The sequence below is a fragment of the Tursiops truncatus genome, chromosome 2, assembly GCF_011762595.2.
Source record: "Tursiops truncatus isolate mTurTru1 chromosome 2, mTurTru1.mat.Y, whole genome shotgun sequence".
Classification (NCBI taxonomy): domain Eukaryota; kingdom Metazoa; phylum Chordata; class Mammalia; order Artiodactyla; family Delphinidae; genus Tursiops; species Tursiops truncatus.
Window position 1 is genome coordinate 23,025,933 of NC_047035.1, and position 14,325 is coordinate 23,040,257.

Below are 14,325 nucleotides of genomic sequence, written 5' to 3' on the forward strand. Positions count from 1 at the left end.
AAGAGGTCTGGAGCCCAGGGAAGAGGTATGGGCCAGAAATATAGATGAAGGAACATTTAGCATAGAGATAATAATCAAAGTAATGAGAATGGATGAAGTCACTTAGAAGGAGTTGTATGAAGAAAGATGAAGAGAGTCCAAGGCAAAACCCTGAGGAATACCAATATTTAAGTTTAGGTAATGGAGGAAAAGCCAGCAAGAGAAAGTTAGAAGGAGTGGCCAGTAACAGAGGGGGGAAATACCCAGAAGACGATATTGTGACAGAAGTCAAGAAAGGAGACTGTTTTCATACAAGAGGGAAGATGGAAAATCTTCTTTGTATTTGGCAATGCAGGGGTCACTGACTTTGATGACAGCAGGTTCAGTGGAATTTGATGATGGGACTGAAGCCAGGTTGAACCGATGAGCTAATGGGAAAAGCAAAAGGGTGAATATAAGTGAGGAAATAAAGACAGCACCCAGACAATTTTCTGGAAGTTTTCCTGTGGAGGGGAGCAGAAAACAGAGATATAACCAGACAGAGATTTTTAATTCTTAAGGGAGATACTATTAGGGTACATTTGTGTATTTTCTGAATAGTCATAATATAATAGAAAGGAAGAAATTTGGTGACACAGTGAAAAAAAATACCTAAGTTAGTCCCATGGTGACCTTGTGTACTTGAGTAAAGGAATACCATAATTTTCAGCAGCCCCATCAGCTTTCCCCTCTCTGACTTTCCTGTGTTCTAACCATCCCCAGGAAAGGAGACAGAGCTCTTTTAGCATTAACCAATCAGTCCATGACTATTTGAGAAGCTCTACTATACCTACCTAGTAGCTTTCTTAGCAGAGTCACTTTCGTTTATTACTTTGCTCTTTCCACTTGAGAAGTCCTGGAGTTTCTTCTATGATTTAAGAGGAATTTTCTTAAAAATCAATTTTGGTTTCATTCCCATGCATTAGTGCTAGCAATGATTCTGCTAGATCTTTTTCCTGGATTCCAGCAGGAGGCGAGATAGGAGGGTAGCACTAGTCATCAGATGTTCTTAAGTGCTTTTGGAATGGGAGTAGTCCAAGCCACCACCTCTCCCTTTGTCCTCTCCCCCTCCTCCACATGCAGCTCCCAACAATACAACACTCCATGCTTTAGCCTATATAGAATTGGATTATTTCCCCCAGATAGGTGTATAGGCAAGGGTTCGGCTGGAGGAGAGACTTCAGAGCATTGAAAACTGCAGCCTCTAGACCCCAGCTTTACCTCTTCACTCTCCTGCTTCACAATGAAGATGTCAAGGTTTGAATACCAGCCCAAACACTTCCTGCTCTAACACCCCATCCCCAGCTTCCTTGTCTTCTCTGTAAAAATGAAATTAAAAACATGCCTGCAGTATAGGAGGTTATTACTAAAAGATGTCAGGAAGGAGGTGAACATCGCAGCTCTGCTCTGGTGAAGACATGGAATTCATGCTTTCAGTCAGCCATAGTCCTATTAAGAAGGGGGAATTTACTGAAGGGAGAAGGTTAGCAGAGGATGGAGCGCTCTTTCCTCTGCCCATTCCTGGCTAGGATTTGAATTTGAACAGCCCTGTGATTTGTAGGCACCAGCCCTTATGCTCCTCGTGTTTACCTTGAAAGTCCCCAGTCAGGGAAGCTGGCGATTACTTCCCCATGAGAAGTAGGGCATATATTACAAGGGATCAGGAAAGGTGAAGGTCAAGGTAATATTTTACCAAAATGACTGTAAAAAACCCACAAGTCCATGCCATGTTCCCAAAAAAATCTCACCTGAAAACAACATGACTTGGTTCTGAGAGTTAAAACATGTAGTAGGTCTAAAGTCCATGTTGCGGCCACAGGGCAAAAATCAGCCTTGATAATGATGTTCGTGAAACTGTGACATGGCAGTGCCCCAGTGGAACCTGATCAAGAGTTGCAGTTAAGAGCCAGCTGTCCCATGGGGACAAATTCTAACCTGTGTGTACACTGAGGCAGTTTGGAAACACTTTTAATCTTGGGTGAGCTTAGCAACTCAGCTATCCCTAGCAATAAAAAACAATAACCCCAAGGAGAATACTAATGCCAAACTTAACTACCCTCCCTGCAACTTGGCCACAAGAGAATCATCATTTATATTTTGGATACTTGTGTTTCAAATAATACTTTTAGCCTAGGATAAAATTGATCTATGATCATGGGGAGAGTTTTTTTTTATATAACTTGCAATGTCCAGAATCCCTTATCTGGGCATTGGTAGAATGTAGAATCATTTATCTCAACAGTATGCATTTAGACTTGCCTAGAATATTCTGTATTCTCCCAAGATACGCATGCTCTTGTTTAGTTGTTATCTTAACTGCTGGGGTGGCAAGAGAGAGTGATGTTTAGAACCATAATAATGATGGGAGACTGGGGTGTAGAGAGAGGAGAGGCTTGCCCCTGATGAAGAGTGTTCTGTAATGCAGGGCTGGAATTCTCAAGTAAGGGCTACATACTCTGGTTATAAGCAGAGATATAATATAACTTTCCAACTACTAGTTATTGAAGCTGAAAGCACATAGTCTTTCCACAACACTTTAAAGGGGAATCTGAATCAATCAAGGTGGTACCAGTTTTGAAATGTAACTATGAAGCCACTTCCCATGTAATCAGAAACCATAAGCCAGGTTGCATATTCCTCAAGTTCTCCAATATGTCCTTCCTTATGGGGCTTTTCACTAATCAGTTAGCATCTACTTGGGAAGAATAGAACATAAGCAGAACAAAGGAAGTGACATGGCAGAGAGGGAACATCACAACCCCGAACGTTGCCCCTAAATGCTCTACTTCAAGGGTTTATTTTGTTTGTTGTTGGCTTCTCTTTCACTCCCAGAGAGAGCCCTTCAGAGCCTCATCAGATACCACTTTCAACTGTGGTTTCATGTAGAGAATGACCTGTCAAAAGCCAGTGGAGTAAATGCAAGTGAAATGGAGCAGACACTGGAAACTGTCAGGAGAGCAGAGGCTGTACTTTATTTTACAACCAGATTCTGACAAGGAAAAACCAGAAAGCCAGGAATCCAAGCTGCCATGGTGACTTGGCAGCTGGACCCCAGGCCATGAGGCAGGACACCAGAGTTCAGGCAGATAGCATTTCACTGGAGCTCCAGGCCAATTGAATCATCCTGAAGTATGAGATGGGAAAGACAAAACCAGGTCAGCTGCTCCATCTACCAGGACCAGAGAAAGATCACAGTATTCCTTGAGATTTCTTCTCCAGTGTTACTCAAGGCCAGGCAGCATCTAGCAGGCCCTAAGGGTTTTAGTGATTCTTGGAAGGGATAGTCACAGCCCATCAGAATAAAAGCATTACTGGACACTCCAATTTCCTGGGCCAATTGTACCTCTTCACCTCTGTGTCCTTACATCATGACCGATGGCTTGCCCTTCCTCCTTGGTGTTTGTACTTTTCAAATATTTACTCTTTCTTCTTGGGCACTCTCATGTCCTGGGTCAAGTTATTAATGAGAGAACAAATGTTTGCTGAAATGTATAAGTCTCTGTGTTAGATACTGAGCAGGGAACACAGAAGTTAGGGGCCACAGGCTCTCCCTACAAGGGCCTTTTCAATGTGCTCTGGTCAGTATAGATTACTGTTGTCACTGTTACAAGATAAGGTAGCTGAGAATAAATACTGAATAAGAGGATGCAGTAGTAATAGTTATAGAAGCTCAGATTACTGAACTGATTAGACAGAGTAAATCAATGTTGGTTCATTGAGGCGCAATAGGGCTTTTTTTTTAGCCCCTGAATTGGCCATATTTCAAGTGAATGCACAAATACAGAATTACTTTAATTCTTCCTCCTTCTTATGATGTTGTAAGAACTGGAAGAGGAAAACCATCTATTAAATGGTTGTTTGGTGAACACCAGTCCTAAAAACTAACTTAGTTTCTTTGTGGTGTGAGATGTATGAGAGAGTGAGCTGGAGGACTGAATCAACTCAACTGACCAAACCTAAGAGGCCTTTGGCATATAAATTATGCTTTGCCTTATAACTTATTGAAGCCATCTTATTTGTTAGGCTTTATGTTCTTTGCTTCCTAGAGTAGTATCTTGCTCATCTTAATGTATCACGTTGCATCTAGTACATTGCTTACCTTGTAGGTAAGCAATCTACAAAGATCTCTGAGCCTCTGGGAATATGGTTCCCCTTCCTGAAAGCTTCTCCCAGCACCACTGTTCCCTTATGCCTGACACTTTTGCTAGAATAATTCATGTCTTTCAGTTTCAGTTTGGACATCACCTTCTCTGGAAGGCTTACCTGATCCTCCCTCCAGATGTTTTGGCTAGATGTTCCTCTACTGGGTTCCCACAGCATCCTCTCATCTTCCTTGTCAAGACATTTTAATCACTGAATTATGTCTTCCCTTACTGCATCGTAAACTTGTGGGCAGGAACAGGGTCTTGAGTTCACATGCCCAAAACAATGCCTAGCTCAGCGTGGAAACTCAATGAATATTCACTATTTTAATGAACACATGCATGAAAGAGTGAATGAATAAAGGTAGGTGTCATGGGGACATGGAAGCAACTGTGTTGGCTGTGTTTTGAGTTCTTTTCCTAACCCCCAAATTGGCCCCCTTCTTTTGGCAATGGAGTTCCTCTCATCTACATCCACCTGGGAAGTCTCATTTGAGTGATTTGCAAGGAAGAGGTGCAATCATCAGGATGCTTATTGGACCATCCTCTCCCACCATTCTGGCTGTTACTTCACAGAAGTGGAAGACTGGGCAGGTTACAACTCACCACAGTCTTCCTACTGTGACTCTCTTTCATTTCAAGCCAATTGACAAATTCGTATTGACTTTTCTCAGCGCACGTTCACTGTTGCACTTGGCTTAACAAAAATCTTTACAACCACCCTCTGGTTGAATTTCTACTGTTTCCCCAACTTACATGTGGGAAAACTTTGTTACATAATGTGCAGGAGGTCAGGCCAGGCTAGTGACACAGATCATTTTTGAACTAGAAGCCTCTGGGTTTACAAGGTTGTGGCAGGCTGTTCCCCAGCTGCCTTGGAGGTCTCAGTTCATTATCTCCTGTCAGTAAGGAATGAATTGGGGAAAATACCTCCTAAGTTTGGGTTCCTATTGCTTTCTTGGAAACTAAATACCAGCTTTTTATAGATCCTAATTTATTAGCAAAACCAGCTTGCTGAGTGACTTTGAAAAATTTTGGAACAGTTGATACATTAACAGTGGTGACAAAGAGGAGAAAGTGGGACTATTCACAATGTCAGACTTGATTTTCCTTTACCTTCTCTCTCCAAGAACTCCCATGTCCATCTCCTAAAAGGCATGGCCATCTCTCAGGGCCTTTAGGATATTAGAATGCCCCTTTTTTTCCTGGAGTATCTTGGACTCAATGTTCCCTTCTGCTAGGCTTTACACTTCATCAGAAGAGGCACCTTGCCTCTCAGAACTTCTCCTCCATTGTCTCTACAAGATTTCTGAAATTCCTCCAACAAGGACAAAGCCTGTCTTTAGCAATTAGTAATAAGGTTTGAGCCACAAATACCCAGGAACAAGAAGCCAATTGATTAAATTGGATATTCATCAAATTTGACCCCAAGGCTCGAGTTTCATAGTGAACAGGGAATGTTGAAGTAGGTACAGATTCTTCTCCATGGCAGGGAAGAAAAAAATAAAACCAGAGGCTGGAGGTACCCAGAGAAGTTGTCATCTTCAAGGTTTGCCCTCAGACAGTTTTCTCATAGCAGTGTTCATCTCTGTATCTCTTTTGTCTTCAAGACATTGCTGTGAAGATGGAGGTCATGGGAATCATAATATTCCTTTTGCAGGAACATATAGACACAGTGGGAACAGTAGCACAAGTGGTCAGTCAGCACTCTACACCCAATGGTAGCCAAAGTCTTCCTATTTAGGGATTATACAAACATAGAGGAAGCAGAAGGCAGAAACCATTCATGGTCTTTGTTTTTGACACATATGAACTAATCTTAAGCTGCAAGCAATATTCTTTAGCTGGCTGAATAGGGTTTCTCCAGGGAAATGGGCTTCTACTTATCTTTGTTTCCCAGAACCTAGTACTGGGCCTGGTGTTTATTATGTGCGTAGGAAATATTTGCTGATTTTATGTTCATATGTATTCCCTTTGAACTCCTTTGTATTTCATTTAAATAGGGCCTCTCAAGCTTTCATATTGGTTTTGTAAAATGTAAGGGTATTTCTTGAAATCTTTGCAAGTTATTTTGCCTTTTTATTTGGAACAGGTCTCTTATTTGTGAGGTGTTCTCTTTTCCTTGGGAAAATCAGCTAAATAATATATGTGAAAGGACCTAAATACCTCCAGAGATAAATACCATATTTAAGTTCTTATCACTATTGTCATTATTATGATTTTATAAAGAAACATAACAGTATTTTGCTTCACTAGATATAGTATGACTGCATGTCTTGGCTCACCCAAGACAGACACATTTATGCTTGTTGTCCTGAAGTAATTATTAATAGATCCCTTTTTTACTCTCAGAAGCATCACTGTTTGGACAAGTGTTGAGAGTTTAGCTAAGCTATTCCATGGTATTGCTGCCTCGGTTTCCATTTTATTTGGCCAAGCAGCCTGCAGGGACCTTCAGCTGACAGTAGCCACCATGCAAGTGCATGCCCTGGATAGCAACCATGGGGTCACAAGCAAATATGAGTTCCTGATAGGACTTCCCCAGGAGCTCTTGTGGGCAATAATCTCTGCTGCCTCCTAGCACCTGTATGCCTATGTGCTCCTTAGATAAGACCCCCGTAGGGCTGACCAAAACCTGCTCTTTTGGTTTGAATTGACCAATCTGGTCCTAGCCTGGGAACCCCAAAACACTCCAACCATGTGCCCCAGGTCCTGCCTCCCTCTCTGTACTCTGCCTTGACCTCCCTGCGTGGCTCTTCAAGGCATGCCGTGTAATTCTTCCAGGACCTGTGAGTGATAAACTTGTCTATTTCCATTTTTCTTGTGGTCAGTTATTGAACCGTGGTTCACCATCTGGCACCTTGTGTTCCGTTGGACAAATGTTAATTTTAAAAAGTCATAACAACAATAAATTACACAATCATTAAAGGTCCGTGGAATCAGGAGGCTTAGGTGATAGTCCTAGACTGCCCATTTGTGACCTCACACTAGCTATTTACCAACCCTCTGATCTCAGAATGATGAGTCCCGCTATCTTAGCTAAAGCAGTCTCATCTTCCTTTATCCAAGCACTTTTTATCCCATTTCATCTTCCTTCCCTTAGTCACTTGCTATCATATCACCATTTTATTTTCTTCATAGCACTAATCAGTATATGAAATCTTATTGTTTGTGTGTTTACTGTCTTTCCTCTCACTCCTTGCTCCTCCTGAATGCATAAATGTAAGTTCTTAAGCAAGGACTTTGTTTTCTTCACACTTGTAATCCTAGCACCTAGAAGAGTACCTAGTATACTAGACATGCAATAGAAATTTGATGGATGATTAACTAAAGTCAAAGACTTTTTTAATGCTAAAGAGGGTAGATATTAATGAGAAATTTTGATATTCACTTTAAAAAAATTTTTTATTGAAGTAGCGTTGATTTACAATTTTATGTTAATTTCAGGTGTGGTATTCACTTTTATTAGAGCCATCTCGTATTCCTTCACTGTGGTCCAACTGAATTAGAACAAAGCAGGTGGTTGACATTCAGCCTGACTGAGCTGCAAAAGAGTTTGTCAGATGCAAAGAATAAAAAAGCAAAACTAGAATAAGAAGGACTCTATTTTCTATAAGAAATGTCAGTCTTCTCTTCTCCCATGGGGAGATGGGCACACTTTCTTCTTGATATTTCCCCCAATGGGAAGTTCTCTATATCAAGCACGCTACTTTTCCTTGAGGGGTGTCTTTGAAACATGTAGTAATATCATCAAAGGAGGTTCAGCTTACCCTCCCATTTGAGCTGTTAATTAATGTTTCAGTTTCTTCTCAAAGATATCTGCCATTGTCACCAAGTAACTGGTAGGGGAGATCAAATTTGAGTTTCCTTTTGTTGGTGAGAGAAGTTAAGGGCAAAGGGCAGATGATAAACTTCTAAATCAAATCCATTTAGAAGTACTTCCTCTTAGAAAGGTAGATTTTGTAGCACTGGCCAATGGGATGGTTAACTTTATGAGTCAGTTTGATTGGGGTAAGGGATGCCCAGATGGCTGGTACAACATTATTTCTGGGTATGTCTGTGAGTGTTTTGGGGTGTGTTTGAGTGTGTCTGTATCTGGGTGTGTTTCTGGAGAAGATTAGTATTTGATTTGATAGACTGAGTAAGCAGATCACCCTTACCAATGCTGGTGGACATTATCTGATCCATTTAGAGTGTTAAGTAGAACAAAAAGGTAGAGGCAGGACAAATTTGTTCTCTGTGTGAACTGGGACATCCATCTTCTGCCTTAAACATCACTGCTGCTAGTTCCTGGGCCTTCAGACTCAGACCAGGACTTTACACCATTGACTCCCCAGGTTCTCAGCCTTTGGGTCTGGACTGGAACTGCATCACCAGCTTTCCTGGGCTTCCAGCTTGCAGACGGTAGGTCGTGGGTCTTCTCAGACTCTGTAATTGCACAAGCCAATCTCTTATAATAAATCTCTTTTTATATATCTGTATATATTCTATTGATTCCATTTCTCTGGAGTACCCTGACTAATAGAACCAACATTAGACTAATGAGGAAAAGATAGAAGATATTTACATTGATAAGTTGTAGTATAGCTGACTCTGTGATAGAAGTTTTTATTATGATTTTTAAATCACAGGTTAAATTGTATTCTTCTTCATGAAGGATCATATACTCTATTTGGTTAATTTGCTCTAAAATATTATAGGAACTGCTGGTTGTATGTGACTCAAATGTTATGTGGAGAAATTGGGTGAAAGCTAAGGAAATAGTCTGGGCTTTAAAATACCACATATTTATCATTGCTGTTGTTGTTATTCTCTGTAAGTCATAAATTCAGACCTCACCAGATTTTAACTAGAAAAGGAAGTTACATTTCCATTTACACCCAAATTATAGGACACCAAGCTCAGGTAGGAAATTAGTACCCCTCATGATATCCTCTAGTTATTTCTTAGAGTGCCCAAGGAAAAGTTTCCTTGTACAAGGCAGTCTTTTAGCTGCAGCAATATTTTGGTGGCTGCTATGTTTTTTTTCTTTCCTGATTGAGTAATTACCATGTAACTATAGTCTCTAAGAAGCAACGTGAGAGAGGTTCATTACCTTTGTGAGAAATACAACGTCCAAGCCTGTAGTAGACTTGGCGTATTAGTGCCCCTTGCTCACAATTGAATCTCATTTCTCAATATTCATGTTCTTACTTTAACCCCTTCCATATTGACTCTGGGCTTGACCATGTGATTTTCTCTAGCCAAAAAAAAATCCAGGTCAAGGATTAATAAGTGCTTGTACCCATGTTGGATGTTCAATATCTTCTTCTATTGGAGTACTCTGTTTTGGGACCCAGTTGTCACAAGAGAAATTTTACCACCTTGAGCCTACCATACTGTGAGGAAGCCCAAGGTAGTCACATACAGAGGCCACGTGAAGTTGAACTGAGGAACCTGAGCAATAGCTAGAACCAAGGTTCCAAACACATGGCCCCTGTTCAACAATCCCTCACCATTTGAACCCTTCAACTGACAGCACCAGGTATTGGGAAGCAGAGATAAGCCATCCCCACTGTGCCTGCTAGAATTCCTGACTCACAGAATCATGAGCAAATAAAATAATTGCCCTTGTAAGCCAAAAAGTTTTGAAAGATGTTTTGTTAGGCAGCAGTAGATAAATGAAATAAAACCATTGACTTTGGAGTTCCAGAATGGTGCTGGGTCTGTATAGAAATGGGTAGAATTGCGTATTGACAAAGGGTGCCCAAGCAGAGTTTCTTCCCTGGTCTGACTCTCATTGACCTTAGTTAGGTCACATGTTCATCAGTGAACCAATCACTGTGGCCAAAGTGTTTTCCCAGGCCAGGGCTACATATTCACCCCTGGAATCTCACCAGAATCACTCAGATGGGGGTTTTATTACAATAAAGGGAAATAGACTTTAATCAGACAGAAAAGATAGATACCCATTGCAAACAAACAAACAAAAACTGTGATGCCAAGTTCTGGCCCATTGTCCAAAATTCCAATTATAGGATATCCTAAAGGAAATTCATTATTTCCATTGTAACTTCATGATTCTTTGGCCAAAGAGGAGTAGCCAGAGAGAAGACACATTGGAATCTGATATAATGCTATTCAGTAATGTGAGCCACCAAGAATTCTGCTGTATTCACTGCTACTTTCTGCAGCCAAAAGGGCCTCCTGACATCTTTGGCCTAGACTCCTAGACTCTTGGAAATTGATTTGGCCAAGATTTTTGTATCTCCCACAGATACTTTCAGTGACTGGGTTGCACTTTCTGGGAATGTGATTTGAATGAAATCTTGCTCTATGTGAAATGTGAGAGTTCTCCAATGAGAAAAACAAAGCCCTGGGGGTTATATTATCAATTGTTCTCTTGGTCTCACTTCCTGAGTACAAGATGACTTTAGTCAAGGTGCTAATCCTTTTCTTTAAGACCAAAACTGGAATAGGGCACGGAATAACCAGCTGGTAGTCTTCTCTTGCCTAAAATGCAGTCCACCTGGCTTCCACACACAGATAATGCCACAGCCTGGTTGGGTTGAGAGGCCATGTTTGCTCAGAAAAGAACTCAAGCTATTCTAACCTTTATTTCCCAAGGTCCAGGATTCTTGTCCACAACCTGAAATTATTAGTGGAAAAAATGCATACTGGTTATGTAAGTCTGTGTTTAGTGGGTTGGAAGAATAAGGATGTATGGTAGACATCTTTTGGTTTTGCTAGTCCAGAATCCACATCCTTTACTTCTGATAACAGCACTTAGAATTTACTTTTGAAAATTACCTGTCCTTCACTCTTAGTATATGTCATATAAGATGGATCTATGCCCCACTTCAGGGATGAGCACCTTAACCAGATCCAACCTAATGAGTATAATCTATTTTCTTGCCATATTAGTTGGTTCAGAGTTGGACATTTGATATGATTTGTACCAATCAGAAGACTCTTGTCACAACTGTTTCAAGAAACAATGTACTCTTCCTACTGATCATGGGACTAGGAAGACGCACCCCTAGAGTTAATGTAGAGGACCACCGCTTTGGAGAAGACCTGACTAAGGGTGAGGCCAACATGAAAGAGTGCAGAATTAAGAAATGGAAGGAGAAGGAAGGAGAGAGACATAGTCCTGATGGCACTGAGTCCCCAGAACCAGCTATGCTTGAAGCCAATTTTTACTTACAAAGGCCAATAATTTCTTATTTTGGCTTCCAATTTGCAGCTGAAAGATGCATCTCAGTGAAGTTCAAGCAGATTTCTTAACTTCCTTCTACACTGGACTGGCCATTGTGACCCCCAGACTGGGGAATTAGAGATGGGGATAACTGAATAGGAAGGCCACAGAGGATTTTGATTTATTGTGGTATCTAACATGCCAATAAACACCCATAGTTTATCACAAGAGGTTCTTAATTGGCCCCTGCACCTCTGGTATATGCTACTCTAATCAGTTCTTCATGCTATAGTCAGAGTGAGCATTTCAACATGCAAATCTAATTATGTCACTAGCTCTTCAGTGACTCCTCAAAGCTTGTAGGACAAGTCCAAACACCTTAGCATGTTTACAAGGCCCTTTTGTTCTAAGTTCCATTTATCTCACCAGCTGCTGCAATTCCAGGTTCTTTCTCACCTGTTATCTGCCCAACCTTGCTTCCCTTTACCCAGACATTTTCTCTTTGATTCTAAGTCTTAATGCCACTACTTCGCCCAACCCCTTCAAAACCATGTTACATACCTCCTGGTCTACGCTCTTGTATCACAACACTTAGACAACGGAAAATGCAGTTATTAACACAGCATGTTGTCCCACTAACCACACTATACATCCTCTTTGGGCAGGGACCATGAATGCCTCATTCACCACAGTATTTACAGAACCTGGGTGTTGCTTAGCCTACATTGTTGAATAAATGACTAAATGAATGAATGAATATACCTATACATCAGTTAGTAGCCAAGTTTTTTGAATATTCTAGACTGACTTGTACTGTCAGCTATTCATGCTAATGCTTCTTTTTCTAAAGGTTAGAAAAGGAGATGTTAGTACAGGATCCCATATTCTCCTTTTATGAATTTCTGTAAGGAGAGGACTGCTTCTTTCCTTCCCAGGAGGTGGGGAATGGTTTGGAATGAATATCCAGGCTCACTCTTATATCTTTCTGACTAGTCTCTAAGGATGAGGAGTCATGAATATGAATGGTGAAAACTCTAATTCCAGTGGGCCACCTTTCTCTAGGGAGGGCACTACTCATGAACAGAAGTGCTTCTCTGTCTTGATCTCTTAGATTGGAATATGCTCAGACCCAGAAGGTGCCCAGTCCTCCAATTCTTTCCTTTTCTTCTGATGCCCAGGCATTAAACCCACTTGAGTGGAAACGGGGACTGCCAATTTCTGGCTTCTTGCATGTGACTGGGAAGATAAGTCAGATGGGGCAACTATCTTCAGTACAGGTGTAGCGAATTAAATAGGGCCCGCTCCACCCCCCAAATATATGTCCAAGTTCTAACCTCCAGAACGTGTAAATATGACCTTATTTTGGAAAAAGGCTCTTTGCAGATATTACGTTAAGGATCTTGAAATGGAATTATCCTGGATTTAGAGTGGGCCTTAAATCCAATGATAGAGTCCTTATAAGACACAGGCAGAGGAAGATTTGAGATGAGACACAGGAACACAGGAGAGAAGACATGTAAAGACAGAGATAGAGATTGGAGTTATGCTTCCACAAGCCATGAAGCCACCAGAAGGTGAAAGAGGCAGGGATAAACTCTCACCTAGAAACTTCTCAGGAAGTGTGGCCCTCTCAACACCTTGATTTTTGACTTCTGGTCTCCAGAACTATGAGAGAATAAATGTATGTTGTTTTAAGCCCTCGAGTGTATAGTAATTTGTTGTAACAGTTGTTAAGAAACTAATACACAGCTGACAGTTAAAAAACAAAAAAAAACCTCTTATCTTGCTTCAGTCTAGCAGTTATGAAAGAGCCCTTTCTTGGCACATTACGAAGCTGATACTCAGATCCTTATTTGGCAATTTCTTTATGTACATATCCTACAAGTCAGAACCCTGAAACCAGAGAGGTGAATGGTTGGATTGATGACTCAATGCCCATTCTGAATTTCTAGAGGGAAATGCTGGACAATAACGTTAGAGTTCTGGCTTCTTTGTGGATCTCAGCCATAGCTGCCCATTTAAACTGTATGGAAAGGTTAGCTCCAGAAGAGATGGTGACTCTGCATATCTAGGTTCTGGCTGTCCTTTGAGATCTGCCAGCAATTCAGGTCCTATCTCTTCTATAAATATATACCAGATTATTTTAGCCCCAATAGCGTTTACTCCTTCGAAAAATTCTATGGCCTTAATCAGCTGCATGTCTCCTTTAGTACTTATAAGCTATCATATATGACTCTTTTAATGTCTATGGCCTTGCTCCCAAATTATATTGTGAGTCCATTGAGGGGAAAAAAGTAACTAATTAATTTTGTATCTTGAGCTTCTAGCTCAATGAAAAAAATAACATTAAGCATGTGTGTAAAGTTATGTGCTAGGAATTGTGCATTTTATCTGTGTTGATAATGCATAGTCCAATGTCTAATACTAAAGAGGCCCTCAGTAAGTGATAAAAGAAAAGAAACTTGATTCTTAACCTTCGAAATGTACTGTAATAACATTATTTTTTTTTTCTTCCTGCCCAATGAGATCTCCCTTCTTGCTCATGGACTCTGTCAACCTTGGTCACAACAGTCAGCATTTAATTAAAGCAGGAGCAAATGGAATCTTTCCCTGGAATTGATTTAAGGACATTGGGAAAAGGAAAAAATCTCTCTCCCTGTGCTAAGTTTAAACTGGTGAGTGCTACATTCATGGACACATGGAGAAGGAGTCTCTGTAGTAGGAAATAGTTCAACCAACATACAAAGAAATTCAGAGTCAGGCAGAGATGAGGTGGATGGAAAGTAAGACAGACCTCACAATATTGTGATCACAGGTTCCAGTTCTAGCACCTGAGGTCCTTGTCCCTAGAGCACTTTCCCTGGTTCTTAGAAGTACCTTGATTTACTTCCTGGCTTTATGCAGCAATACACTTCCTTAGGTATGGATGTAATCTAGTTTTTCTTGGGTTTCTGTCACTTGTAACTAAAAAAGCCTTAATAAAACTTG

The 14,325-nt window shown here is 40.8% G+C and overlaps 1 long non-coding RNA gene across 1 annotated transcript; it reads right to left on the reverse strand.

Moving 5' to 3' along the window:
• Positions 1-7,552: 7,552 nt before the first annotated feature.
• LOC141277819 (uncharacterized) lies at positions 7,553-13,004 on the reverse strand. Its single transcript, XR_012329672.1, has 3 exons — positions 12,939-13,004; positions 8,321-8,588; positions 7,553-7,704 (listed from the first exon to the last, which is right to left on the reverse strand). It is a non-coding gene; the product is annotated as an uncharacterized lncRNA (long non-coding RNA).
• Between the last annotated feature and the right edge of the window lie 1,321 nt (positions 13,005-14,325).